General features: G+C 37.8%; 1 protein-coding gene across 3 annotated transcripts in view; it reads right to left on the bottom strand.

The window, feature by feature from the left end:
* Nucleotides 1-6,269: 6,269 nt before the first annotated feature.
* STXBP4 (syntaxin binding protein 4) overlaps nucleotides 6,270-13,572 on the bottom strand; it is a 213,573-nt gene continuing 206,270 nt past the window's right edge. For all 3 annotated transcript variants that reach the window (XM_082371880.1, XM_082371882.1, XM_082371881.1), the window contains one exon: nucleotides 6,270-13,572. This exon is cut by the window's right edge and continues 22,374 nt beyond it. The gene's annotated coding sequence lies outside the window, so the exon portion shown is untranslated.

Genomic DNA, 13,572 nt, shown 5'->3' with positions numbered 1-13,572 from the left:
TTTATTATTGTTAGAAGTACTAATATGTAGCAGAGCTATTAATTCTTAAAACTTCTTTTCTTATTTATGTTAACAGCTAGAGCTTTTCTTTCCACATATCATTTTTAATCCTGAAAACTCCTATTCATGACATTCAGTGTTTCAAGGCATTTATTCCAAACTAACTGCTTAATTCATATTTTTGTTCATTGATTTTAGTGTTAGCAACAATTTGAGAGATACTTGTAGACAAGTAATTGTATAATGGAAGTAGGATCTCTGTTTAATAAGAAATGTATGGAATGAGGTTGGCCTACATCATTTTGCAGTTTGGGAAGCTGCAAATGGTTGACCATGGCTGGGACCCAGGTTTCATGTGTGGAGCCAGCAGACCACAAAGCAGCCTGGACTTATCCTGAAGGTGATGGTGCATCATAGGATGTTTCACCCCTAAGTATGATTTTTGCTGTGATTTTTTTTTATAGATACCCTTTATAATATCAAGAAGGTTCCTTTCTATTTTGAGATTGCTATTGATTTTGGGTCGCCTCGGTCTGCAGTGGCTTGAAGCAAGATTTTGGTTCCCAGCCAGAGACTGAGGTCAGGCTGAGGCAGGAGATAGATGAGCTCCAGATTAGGCATTTACAACTGGCCTCCTGTTTACAGTTCTTGGGGTGAGAAAAAGATGGGCTTTAGGCTGGGCACTTACAACTAGCCTCCTGTTTGCATTTCCTGAGACAGGAGATAGGTGGGCTCCAGGTTAGATATTTACAGTCAGCCTCCTGTTTGCACTTTGAAATAGAAATAACAACAGAAACAGGGTAAATAGCCAGGATTTGTCTCCTGTGGGTACCTTAAGATAACAGTCATGGCAGGAACAGAGAGAGGCTAAACGTTGTTTGAGTATAGGGTCAAGAGGTCACATATTTCCCATCCTTGGGGCAAGGGAGACATTGCACATGCGCAGAAAGGCTCCTTGGAGGCCAAAAAGAAGGGGGCACCACCCCACAATATGTGATGCCATAGGCCTCTGGGCTGGAATCCATCTTGGAAAAAAGTTGCGCACGCCTGTTGGGGAGGGTCCTAAGGCAGGTCAGGTGTGGAAAAAGAAACCAGATGATTGGCCAAAGCTAAACAAAGACCCAGAAGACCTGCCCTATATAAACGACCTAACCGCCTCTTTACTGCACTCCTCCTCATTAGGGAGGACGCCCACACCCTTTCTCTCCAGGTGTGTTTCTCTGCCTGCCTTGGTTCTGTCTTAACAAACTCTGTGTGCTCTCCCACTTGTTATACTGTGTCTCTCCCACTTATACTGTGTCTCTATAATAAACTTTGTACCTGTTTTTACAGTTTTTGCCTCCTTGAGAAATGCATTTTTCAATGGGGTCAAGAGCCCAAGGAACTCTGCTTCTAGCCTGTAGCCCCTGCTGGACTAGTGGCTAGGATTCCTGGTTTTCATCCAGGCTTCCCAGGTCCAATTCCTGGGCAGGGAACTAAGATCTAACTTCACGCCACCACTCACTGCTGCCTCTCAGAGATCAGGGCCATGGCAGTGAGAGTGTTAAATATTAGCCACTAGACCACCAGGGACCAGTGGCCAGTGACAAGGCCCTGGCTCATCAGCTGTATAGAAATGAATTTCCGGGGCTTCCCTGATGGCGCAGTGGTTGAGAATCTGCCTACCAATGCAGGGGACATGGGTTCGAGCCCTGGTCTGGGAAGATCCCACATGCCACGGAGCAACTGGGCCCATGAGCCACAATTACTGAGCCTGCGCGTCTGGAGCCTGTGCTCCACAACAAGAGAGGCCGCGATAGTGAGAGGCCCGTGCACCTCGATGAAGAGTGGCCCCCGCTTGCCACAACTAGAGAAAGCCCTCGCACAGAAACGAAGACCCAACACAGCCATAAATAAAATAAATAAATAAAATTTAAAAAAAAGAAAAAAGAAAATGCTCCTTATTAAAAAAAAAAAAAAGAAATGAATTTCCACATAGAGACAGAAAGTAGTGAAGCAAGTAAAGTGTTTATTAGGAGGAAAAAGAGTACAATATGTGTGGATAGACACACGGGTGGGCTCAGAAAGAGAGTCGCACCCTTGTGGTAATTTGAATCACTTTTATGGGACATTTCTTCCAGGTTTCCTTCGACCAATCATCTTGCTTTGCCTGGTTCTGAGTCCGTATTTAGTATTTCTCAGGGTCCTCCCCTGTGTGCGTGCGCATCTCTTAGCCAAGACAGATTCCAACGAAGAGGCCTATGGGTGGTTGACATCACTTACTATGGGGTGGCGCCCCACCCTTTTGACCTCCAAGGAGCCTTTCTGCATATGTATAGTCGGGAAGTCTCCTTGACATTCAGAATGAGGAATATGTGGTCTTTTATCTCTTATCTGGGCAGGCCCCAGGCATCCTCTCTTGATTGTCCTGCTATTGATATTTTAGAGTTTCTGTCCACAGGGAATGAATTCCAGCTGTTTACCCTGGGGGGGACCCATCTGTCTCCTGCCTCACTATGAGATTCTTTTTTTTTTTTTTTAATGCTTTTTTTTTTTAAAGCTTATTTATTTATTCATTGATTGATTGATTGATTGATTGCTGTGTTAGGTCTTCGTTTCTGTGCGAGGGCTCCCTCCAGCTGCGGCGAGCAGGGGCCACTCTTCATCGCGGTGCGCGGGCCTCTCACCATCGCGGCCTCTCTTGCTGCGGAGCACAGGCTCCAGACGCACAGGCTCAGCAATTGTGGCTCACGGGCCTAGTTGCTCCACGACACGTGGGATCCTCCCAGACCAGGGCTCGAACCCACGTCCCTTGCATTGGCAGGCAGACCCTCAACCACTGTGCCACCAGGGAAGCCCTGAGATTCTTATATCATAAAATGGAGACGACTTCTGTTAAAAGCTTTTTCTGCACTGAGAAGGCAATATGATAATTAGCCTTTATTTTGTTAATGTGGTGAGTTAATTGTTCCATTTTTTTTGACAGTTAAACCAATCTTGCTTCCTTGGAATAAATGTTTCTCGGTCATAATGTATTAACCATTTTAAACATTGCTGGTTTTTGTTTGTTTATATTTTTTGCATCTTCATGACTGAAATCATCCTGTAATTTTCACTTCTTGTAATGTCCTTGTCAGATTTTGGCATAAAGATTTTGCTGGCCTCATAAGTAAGTTTTGAGAGTGTTCCATTTTATGCTGTTCTCTGAAATGGTTTGTGTATAAACGGCTATGCCTTCCTTAAATGTTTGGTAGAATACACTGGTGAAACTATTTGGTACTGGGTTTTCTTTTTTGAGAGTTTAAGATTATGGACTCAATTTCTTTGATGCTATAGGATGATTCAGATTTTCGATTTTTTCTTGTGTCAGTTTTACAAATTGTGTTTTTAATGTAAGTTTTTCTATTTTTATCAAACTTTAAACTTTAATGACCTAAAATTGTTTTATAGTATTCTCTTGTGATCTTTTTAATATCTATAAGATCTTTAATGATTTTCCTTTTTTCTTACCTAACATTGGTTATTTTTCTTTTTCTCCTTTTTCTTGATTAATCTTGCTAGATAGTTATTAATATTACTACTCTGTCCAAATAACCAACTTTGGTCTCTGTTGATTCCTCTCTATTGTAAATTTGTTCTCTCTTTCCTTAATTTCTGCTTCTACTATTTTTCTTCTTTATTCCATTTTTCTTTGGTTATAAATTGCTCTTCTATTGCTAGTTTCTTGAGATGATTACTTAGTTCATAACTTTTTAGTCTTTCTTCTTTTATAATGCATACATTTAAAGGTAGAAATGTTCTGTAAGATGCATCCTATAAGTGTTTTTATGAACTGTTTCCTTGATCTTTTAGATGTTTTATTTAAAATATTTTCTAATTTTTATTTTTTATTTCCTTTGAATAATGTGTTATTTAGAAGGATATTCTTTAGTTTTCAAACACATTGGAATTTATAGTTTTGGGGTCATTGATTCTTAGCTTAATTTCACTGTGTTTAAAAATATATTCTGTATGATTTTAGTCCTTTGACATTGGTTAAGATTTGTTTTATGATCAAGGATATTGTTAAGCTTTATAACTACTTCATGTATATTTGGAAAAAAATGTGTATGCTACAGTTATTGAGTAGAATATTCATATATGGTAATTAGGCTATATTTACCAATGTGTTGTTCAGATTATCTTTATCTTCATTAATTGTTTTGAATACATATATTATTACTGAAAGAAGTATAATAAAACGTCCACTAAGATATTAGATTTGTCTATTTCTCCTTTCAGTTCTATCAGTTTTTGTCTTGTATATTTCAGCCTATGTTATTTGGTGCATATAAATGTATAATTGCCATATCTACCTAGTAAATAAAATATTTTTAAAGTATAAAGTTTATGTTTTATTCATTTGTAATACTTTGACCTTAAAGTACATTTTTCTGATATTAATTTAGCAACACTAGCTTTTTTTTTTCAGTTATTCTTTACATGGTATATCTTTTTCATTCTTTTACTTTTTATATACTTTTATAATAGCTCCATATTTTAGATTACTCTTGTGAATAGTTGATAGTTGAGCTTTTTTTTATTATAAAGCCTGGCATTCTCTGCCTTTAATTGGAAAATTTGCTCTATTTACATTTAATTTATTACTGATATATTTGGTTTGAATCTCTCATTTTACTGTTAGCTTTCTATTTATGCCAAACAACATATATTCCTGTACTTCTTGTTTCTTGTCAGAATACAAGAATATAAAAGAATTTAGATTGTTTGAATTTTTTCATTTTCCCTCTTTTGTTTGCTTAATAATTATATACTTTTACTGGAGTTTTGATGGTGTCTTACTCAGTTTGGGCTGTATAACAAAACTAGGTGGCTTATCAAAAACAGAAATTTATTTCTCACATTTCTGGAGGCTCTATGTCTGAGATCATTGTGCCAGCATAGTTGGGTTCTGATAAGAGCCCTCTTCTGAGTTGCAGATAGCAAATTTCTCCTTGTATACTTACATGGTGGAAAGAGAGAAAGGAAACAAGCTTTCTCATGACACTTAGAAAGGCACTAATCTCACTTATGATGGCTCCACCCTCATGACCTCATCAGATCCTAATTCCCTCCCAAAGGCCTAACTCCTGATATAATCACATTGAGGTGTAGAGTTTCAGCATATGAATTTTGGAGGGACACAATCATCCAGTCTACAAGTGCTTAGTCTAGAGATTACTACATGCATCCACAACCTATCAAAGGCTAGTGTTATTTGGTACTTTTTACCCTCTTTATATTCAGTACAAGGATCTTAGAATATTTGATCTCTATCTTTTAACTTATATACTATTGTTGCTGCATATAAATAAGTTTACAGATATTTAAAATCCTATCACAGATAATAATTATTGCTTTTCACAATCAATATTCACCGAGCTTTAATCACAAATTTGCTCTTTTTGTTGATGTGTATTCCTTCCTTCATCTCTAAGCTTCCATTTGGGCTAATTCTTTTTTCCTAAAAAACTTCATTTATAATGGGTCTGCTGAATTCTATTTTTGTCTGAAAATATTTCATCTTTATTCTTGAAGGCTATTATTGCTGGATATAGAATTCTAAGTTGACAAGACATTTTTTCCCAAGATACTTTGTTGAAATAATTCTGTTGTCTTATTTCACTATTCCTGTTGAGATGGTAATGTGTCTTTTTCCTTTCTGTTTTTAGTGTTTTGTTTTTGTCTTTGGTTATCAGCAGTTTGACCATGATGTGTCTAGATGTGGATTTCTTTGTATTTATCTTGCTTGGGATTTGTAAGAATTCTTGAATTTATGACTTAAAACCTTTCATCAGTTTTGGAAAAAATTCAGCTAATTGTTTCAAATATTTCTTCTTCCCAATTCTTTCTGTATTTTCTCTCTGAGATTTATTATACATGTTAGGCTTTTTAGTGTATTTCATCTGCACTTAAGTCTCTGCTGTATTTTGTTCCCTCTTGCATAATTCTGGATATTTTCTTCTTTCTTCTTGTTTTAAGTTGTACCTAACTGCAGCTAAACACATCCATGGAGTTCTTACTTTTGCTTATTGTATTTTTTAGTTCTAATATTTCCATTTCATTATATTTTTGTAATTTCCAATTATCTGCCAGAATTCTGAATCTTGTCTTTTATCTCCTCAGAAGCATTATTATTCTAAAATCTATGACTAATAATTTTATTATCTAGAACTACTTGGATCTTTTTCTGTTTTCTTTGTTCTTGTGTATCTTGTCTTCTTTTTTTTTTTTCACACACACACACTGTATTTTATTTTTACAAGAGAAAAATAGACTGACACCAAGCATTGTACATGGATGACCACAACAAAAGCAACAATGATTGCAATTACCAAACATGAAACACACTCATACTATGTCATAATATTGACATTCAGTCCAGTAATCCTCCACTGTAACAGCTCCCTTACTTTGCAGTGAAAATTGATTTGTATATTCTATGCCTCTGAGTCCTTGTGGGATTTTTTTTTTTTTAATTCAGACAGAAAGTCACAAAAATTATACTCATCCTCATCAGTTCACTCAGTACCATGTAATTAATTTTTTTTATCTTGATCTTTTGTTAACACTTTTATGAGTTCATCAGTTTTTCATTAGAGTTCTGAAAATGCTTATTCATTCAGTTCAGCAGTACAGTCAGTTACCAGAAACCTGTACTTGTCAGAGTCTTTTCCATGAATTTCTTGAAGATGAAACCCTTTTACAGGAACATATTTGCAAAAGCATCAGAGTACACCCAGAACTGTCTGTAAATGACAAAAGACTTAAAATGACCACAGTTAAAGATTTGATGAAAGTTCATAATAATGCAGTTGACAAGAAAATTAGTTATTTCTGAGATATACATTTTAAAGTAATAACTAGGATTATTACTTATAACATTATACCAGAACATATAAGATTTTTAGAAATTTCATGTAATGTCTGAAACATTTATATTAACATATTTCCATACAAATAACCCAATGAAAGTTTAGTATTAGTTGTTTTGTTTGTTTGTTTTTTTATACTGCAGGTTCTTATTAGGCATCAATTTTATACACATCAGTGTATACATGTCAATCCCAAACGCCCAATTCAGCACACCACCATCCCCACCCCACTGCAGTTTTCCCCCCTTGGTGTCCATATGTCCGTTCTCTACATCTGTGTCTCAACTTCTGCCCTGCAAACCAGCTCATCTGTACCATTTTTCTAGGTTCCACATACATGCGTTAATATACGATATTTGTTTTTCTCTTGCTGACTTACTTCACTCTGTATGACAGTCTCTAGATCCATCCACGTCTCAACAAATGACTCAATTTCGTTCCTTTTTATGGCTGAGTAATATTCCATTGTATATATGTACCACAGCTTCTTTATCCATTCATCTGTTGATGGGCATGACCTGGCTATTGTAAATAGTGCTGCAATGAACATTCGGGTGCATGTGTCTTTTTGAATTACGGTTTTCTCTGGGTATATGCCCAGTAGTGGGATTGCTGGGTCATATGGTAATTCTATTTTTAGTTTTTTAAGGAACCTCCATATTGTTCTCCATAGTGGCTGTATCAATTTACATTCCCACCAACAGTGTAAGAGGGTTCCCTTTTCTCCACACCCTCTCCAACATTTGTTGTTTGTAGATTTTCTGATGATGCCCATTCTAACTGGTGTGAGGTGATACCTCATTGTAGTTTTGATTTGCATTTCTCTAATAATTAGTGATGTTGAGCATCTTTTCATGTGCTTTGTGGCCGTCTGTATGTCTTCTTTGGAGAAATGTCTATTTAGGTCTTCTGCCCATTTTTGGATTGGGGTGTTTGTTTCTTTAATATTGAGCTGAATGAGTTGTTTATATATTTTGGAGATTAATCCTTTGTCCGTTGATTCATTTGCAAATATTTTCTCCCACTCTGAGGGTTGTCTTTTCGTCTTGTTTATGGTTTCCTTTGCTGTGCAAAAGCTTTGAAGTTTCATTAGGTCCCATTTGTTTATTTTTGTTTTTATTTCCATTACTCTAGGAGGTGGGTCAAAAAAGATCTTGCTGTGATTTATGTCAAAGAGTGTTCTTCCTATGTTTTCCTCTAAGAGTTTTATAGTGTCCAGTCTTACATTTAGGTCTCTAATCCATTTTGAGTTTATTTTTGTGTATGGTGTTAGGGAGTATTCTAATTTAATTCTTTTACATGTAGCTGTCCAGTTTTCACAGCACCACTTATTGAAGAGACTGTCTTTTCTCCATTGTATATCTTTGCCTCCTTTGTCATAGATTAGTTGACCATAGGTGCGTGGGTTTATCTCTGGGCTTTCTATCCTGTTCCAATGATCTATGTTTCTGTTTCTGTGCCAGTACCATATTGTCTTGATTACTGTAGCTTTATAGTATAGTCTGAAGTCAGGGAGTCTGATTCTGCAAGCTCCGTTTTTTTCCCTCAAGACTGCTTTGGCTATTCGGGGTCTTTTGTGTCTCCATACAAATTTTAAGATGATTTGTTCTAGCTCCGTAAAAAATGCCATTGGTAATTTGATAGGGATTGCATTGAATCTGTAGATTGCTTTGGGTAGTATAGTCATTTTCACAATGTTGATTCTTCTAATCCAAGAATATGGTATATCTCTCCATCTGTTGGTATCATCTTTAATTTCTTTCATCAGTGTCTTATAGTTTTCTGCATACAGGTCTTTTGTCTCCCTAGGTAGGTTTATTCCTAGTTATTTTATTCTTTTTGTTGCAATGGTAAATAGGAGTGTTTCCATAATTTCTCTTTCAGATTTTTCAAGATTTTCAAGATTGTTGTGCCTTGTTTCATTTGATTATGTGCTGGACATTGTTAGATAAAAATTAGAGGAAAAAAGCTTATCATGATGTTCTCTTTCTCCAAAAATGATTTATGTTTGCTTATGGAGGACAACTAGGTGCACTTGCAACCTAGGGTCATGTTAATCCAATTTCAGGGACTGAAATGGTTTGAATTTTGGCTTCAGTTTCTTTAAGGGTTATTCTTCTTCTATTTTACCCTTACTCATAGGATCTTGAGCCTGTAGAGTTCCACAAGTTTATCAGTGTCCCTTCAGTGACTCTGGACTCCAATTTCTCTCTAACTCCAACTAATCTGTTAAAATTTCTGTTCAGTAACTCTGACTCTCATTAACCTCTCCTGGAATCAGCATATACACTAAGGGTAAAGAGGTCCAGTTGTTGAACTTAACTCTGTTGGTTTCCATCTTCTTTCAGATCTCAGTCTTATGATTTCTCATTGCTTTTTAGCTCTCCATTGACTGCAGGCAGATTAAAATAAAGTGTTGTCCAGATTGTTTAATTGTCCTCAGTGAGTGTGTTGGACAGACTACTTAGCTCACCATTTCAGAAGCTATTTAATTAGCTTAAAATGAAATTGCTCCCTCCCTGTGCTGCCTAAAGGAACCAAGGAGAGAAATTAGGTCCAAGCTTGTGCAGTGGGTTTTTAAGGTAAATGTAACATTTTCCAGGGTCTGGGCAAGATAGTGGCAAGAAGAATTATGAGAGCACTCCAGAGGGAAAGTGAAATTTACATAGGAAAAATTCAGGACCACTGCTGTAATTTCTCATTTTATCATAGATGCCTCTGTTTTTCCTATAATAGAATACAATTTAATTTCAGGTTTTGTTTAAGTTTTTTTCTATCTAACCACACTTTATCTAAGAAATGTGGTTATTAATAGCAGGAAGACTTTTTCAAATTGTTAAATACTTTGATAGATTTGGATATTCAAGAGGGGAGAAAAACTGAATAACTACAAAATAGGATAAGAATTTGGAGTTTTATGTGGCAATCATAGATGGAGGAGGTGAGGGGAAACAAAGGGAAAGGTTGATAAAGATAGATGCCAGTGTGATAGAGGTTATGAGTGTAGTTGTATGACACCTGTACCTCTACTTCCCCTTCCACCTTCCCACCATCTTCAGTAAGATTGAATAAACTCAGCCTTTATAGTAGAAAGCAAAACATGGCTTATTTTGTGTCAATCGACATGGTATAGGATGATTCTTGGAATAGAAACCCAGAAGGGGGTTTGGACTTCCATAGGCATGTGAGGCAGCCTAGGTATCCATCATGACTTCTGGGCTACAAGCAAAACTGTCTCTCCTCCCTCTGGAGTCTCTTCATGGGACACTCCCCTCAATGTAAACCTTGACCAACCCTGTGTTTCCCTGTGATGATGGAGGATCTCTTTCCACACCACATTACCATTCCCACATCAGTCATAGTGAGATGCTATAGCTTAAAATGACAGCACAGTGACTTAGGAGTCCAAGAACCTGTGTTCTAATTCTGATTCTGTCTCAAATGGTTGTAGGGGTGGTTACCTTACCTTTGGAGTCTTTGTTTCCTCATCTCTAAAATGGATTTGCATTAGATCAGTGGTTTGCAATTATTCTCTGAGGAATCTTTTGTTAAAATGAAATCTTAAATGGAAGCAGGCATACACAAAACAAGTAAAATGAACTCTAGTTGAAGTGGAAGGTTGGGTAGGGTGGAAATCTTACCCAAATGTGCTCCCTTATCCCACAAGCCTTAAGAAGGCTCAGTAGAATATGGTTTGATAACCAGTGGAGTTGATGTTCTTTTCAGTTCCAGCTATCTCCTTATACAGAGAAGAATGAATGTCATCTTTCAGTCATCTAAAAACAACAGTAATTTAAGAAAAGTTTACTTTTTCCCTTATTGAGCTGGGAGATGGAGAGTGGAAAGGAAGCTCACATTTATGGAGTCCTTATTAAGCGCCAGACACAATAAGTACTTTCCTTAACCTTCCTAAGGGCTCTGTGGAGTTTATGCCCAATGGAGGGAGTCTCTGAAACTCAGAGATGAGTATTTGGCTCAAGGTAACATGGCTAGAATGTGGCAGGGCTGCATTTCAAGCTCAGCTCTTTCTAACTCCACCATCAGAAATGAAGGTGGTGGGACTTCCCTGGTGGCACAGTGGTTAAGAATTCGCCTGCCAGTGCAGGGGACATGGGTTCGAGCCCTGGTCCGGGAAGATCCCACATGCCGTGGAGCAACTAAGCCCGTGCACCACAGCTACTGAGGCATCACTCCAGAGCCCGCAAGCCACAACTACTGAGCCTGCATGCCACAACTACTGAAGCCCGCGCACCTAGAGCCCATGCTCTGCAACAAGAAGCCACCGCCATGAGAAGCCCACGCACCACAATGAAGAGCAACCCCCACTCCCCGCAACTAGAGAAAGCCTGCGCACAGCAACAAAGACCCAACACAGCCAAAAATAAATAAATAAATACATTTATTAAAAAAAAAAAAAAATGAAGGTGGTGAGTAGAAAATGGGCACCTCAGCAAATGAAATATAGGTTTGGGTGCAGAAAAATGCCATGGGACACTTTGTGCAATGGGTATGTATATATACATATATATACATAATACATACATACACACATATATATGTCTTTTTGACTTCAGATTTAAACTAATTTTTTCCATATTACCTAGGGTGATATGGGAGCATCTAATGAGATGCCTCAGCCCAAGGAAGTGCCTACTTTTAATTCATGGTCTAAGCTTTTCCTTGCTTGGTTATCTATACTCACAGCCCTAGCCTAGAGGGTTAGAAAGCTGTTACTTAGGCCTTTTTTTTTTCTTAGTGCTCTAGGGCTCAATATGTGGCATTCTCCTATTTCTAAATTACTAACATGCCTTCCCACCTTTTCCCGAGTTTTAGGGAAAACAGTCCCAGTGCTTGGAACCCTTGCCATGAATTAAATATGCAAGATGTTGAAAAATTCCCCAAGGGAAGAAAAATTTTATGTGGATTTTGATTTCATTATCATTATACTGGTGACTCTTTTTGGTTTTGAGGCAAAATGAAACAGTGGCTAGACAGACATAGAATGCCAAGCATACAAAGCACCATTTAGTAAGTGTGATGGTTAATTTTATGTGTCAACTTGACTGGACCACAGAGTAGTCAGATACTTGGTTAAACATTATTTCTGGGCAGGTCTGTGGTGATATTTCTGGATAAGATTAACATTTGAATTGGTAGACTGAGTAAAACAGATTGACCTTCACAATGTGGGTGGGCCTCATCCAATCCATTGAAGACCTGAATAGCATAAAAGGTTGAATAAGAAAGAATTCTCTCTCTTTACCTGCTTTCCTGGACCCTGGACGTTGGCTTTCTCTTGCACTCAGACTGGAACTTGGCTCTCCTGGTTCTCAGGTCTTTGGACTCAGACTGGATCAACACCTCTGGCTCTCCTGAATCTCTAGTTTGCAAATGGTGGAACTTCTCAGCCTACATAATTGCATGAGCCAGTTCCTTATAATAAATCATATTAGTCAGTAATCATTACTGACTAATGCACTAAGTGATTACTGTGTAGCAGGCCCTGCACTAAAGTGCTGCACATAACATCTCATTTAATATGATCTTCTACACTCTTATGAATTCAGTATCTTGTTATTTCCATTCTGCAGATGAGACTTAGAGCAGGTAAAAGTAACTCTGCCAAGGCCATAGAGCTTAAGTGGGGGGACATTCACACATCACACAAAAGTCATGTGGCTTTGAGTAGGTCAATGAGTTTGTCTGAATTTATGTGTTAAGTGGGGATGATAATGCCTACCTTGAAGGACTGTCAGGGGCATTACCTGAGGTGATAGGTGTGAATTACTTGGATAGGGTAGAATGCATGGCAGGGACTCAGAAATAGTAGCTTTTGCTATTTTATTTCTTATTGTGTTACAAAATTCAGAGGATTTATAGCTTGTGGAATAGATGTAATTTCTCCAATGTAATATATCAGTAACATCTGAGTTTAATCTTTTGTTCATCTCCATTAAGCTCCGATGATATTTCATGTTATCCTGGGGAAAAAGGTGATCACTGTGACATTTAAAATTCTGCACAACCCAGGGAGAGGGAGGAGACACACTCCTGGAAACACGAGGAAATCCTGGTTAGACTGCCATGACACTCCAGGTTGCTGTGCTTTAGGAAGCTGAACAGCTGCAAAGGTCATCAGGAGGTGCTTGGTTTCCCAAAAGGTGTTTGGTATTTACTTTCACTCAAGCATGTTCCTTCTGCTCTGATAACCATTGTCATCTTCCATTACAGTAAAAGATGTCAGAGGGATTTTTACAGTCATATGGCATTAATTTAGCTTTCCCTCTGTGGTCATAAGAGAGTTTGCAAAAATGAAAATAAAACAAAACAAAGCCTCACTCAGCCATTCATCAATTCCTATTTATTGAACAGCAATCATGTGCCACACAACAGGGAGGACGGGATCTCCATCTCAAAATCCATGGCATGCACACACTCTTTTCAGTGTGCTGGCTCTGGGGCTGCTTCATTCTCAATTTCCTCTCTGGTCTTTGGGAAATGGATCAGAGGACCATGCAGATTTCCTTGGGAAATATAACAGTATCAGCCACATTTTCTTTTCATCACAACACTGGTGGGAATTCTGACTGCACTTTATAGTTGCCAGAGCCCGTTCATGTCCCTCTGATTCTTGCCCCAATCTAGTGAGGTCAGTTGGGCAAGGCTGATTATTTTTGTC

The sequence above is a fragment of the Balaenoptera borealis genome (genome assembly GCF_965194805.1).
Source record: "Balaenoptera borealis genome assembly, chromosome: 20".
NCBI lineage: Eukaryota > Metazoa > Chordata > Mammalia > Artiodactyla > Balaenopteridae > Balaenoptera > Balaenoptera borealis.
The sequence above is the reverse complement of the archived record's forward strand: the minus strand, read 5'-3'. Positions and strand labels throughout refer to the sequence as shown.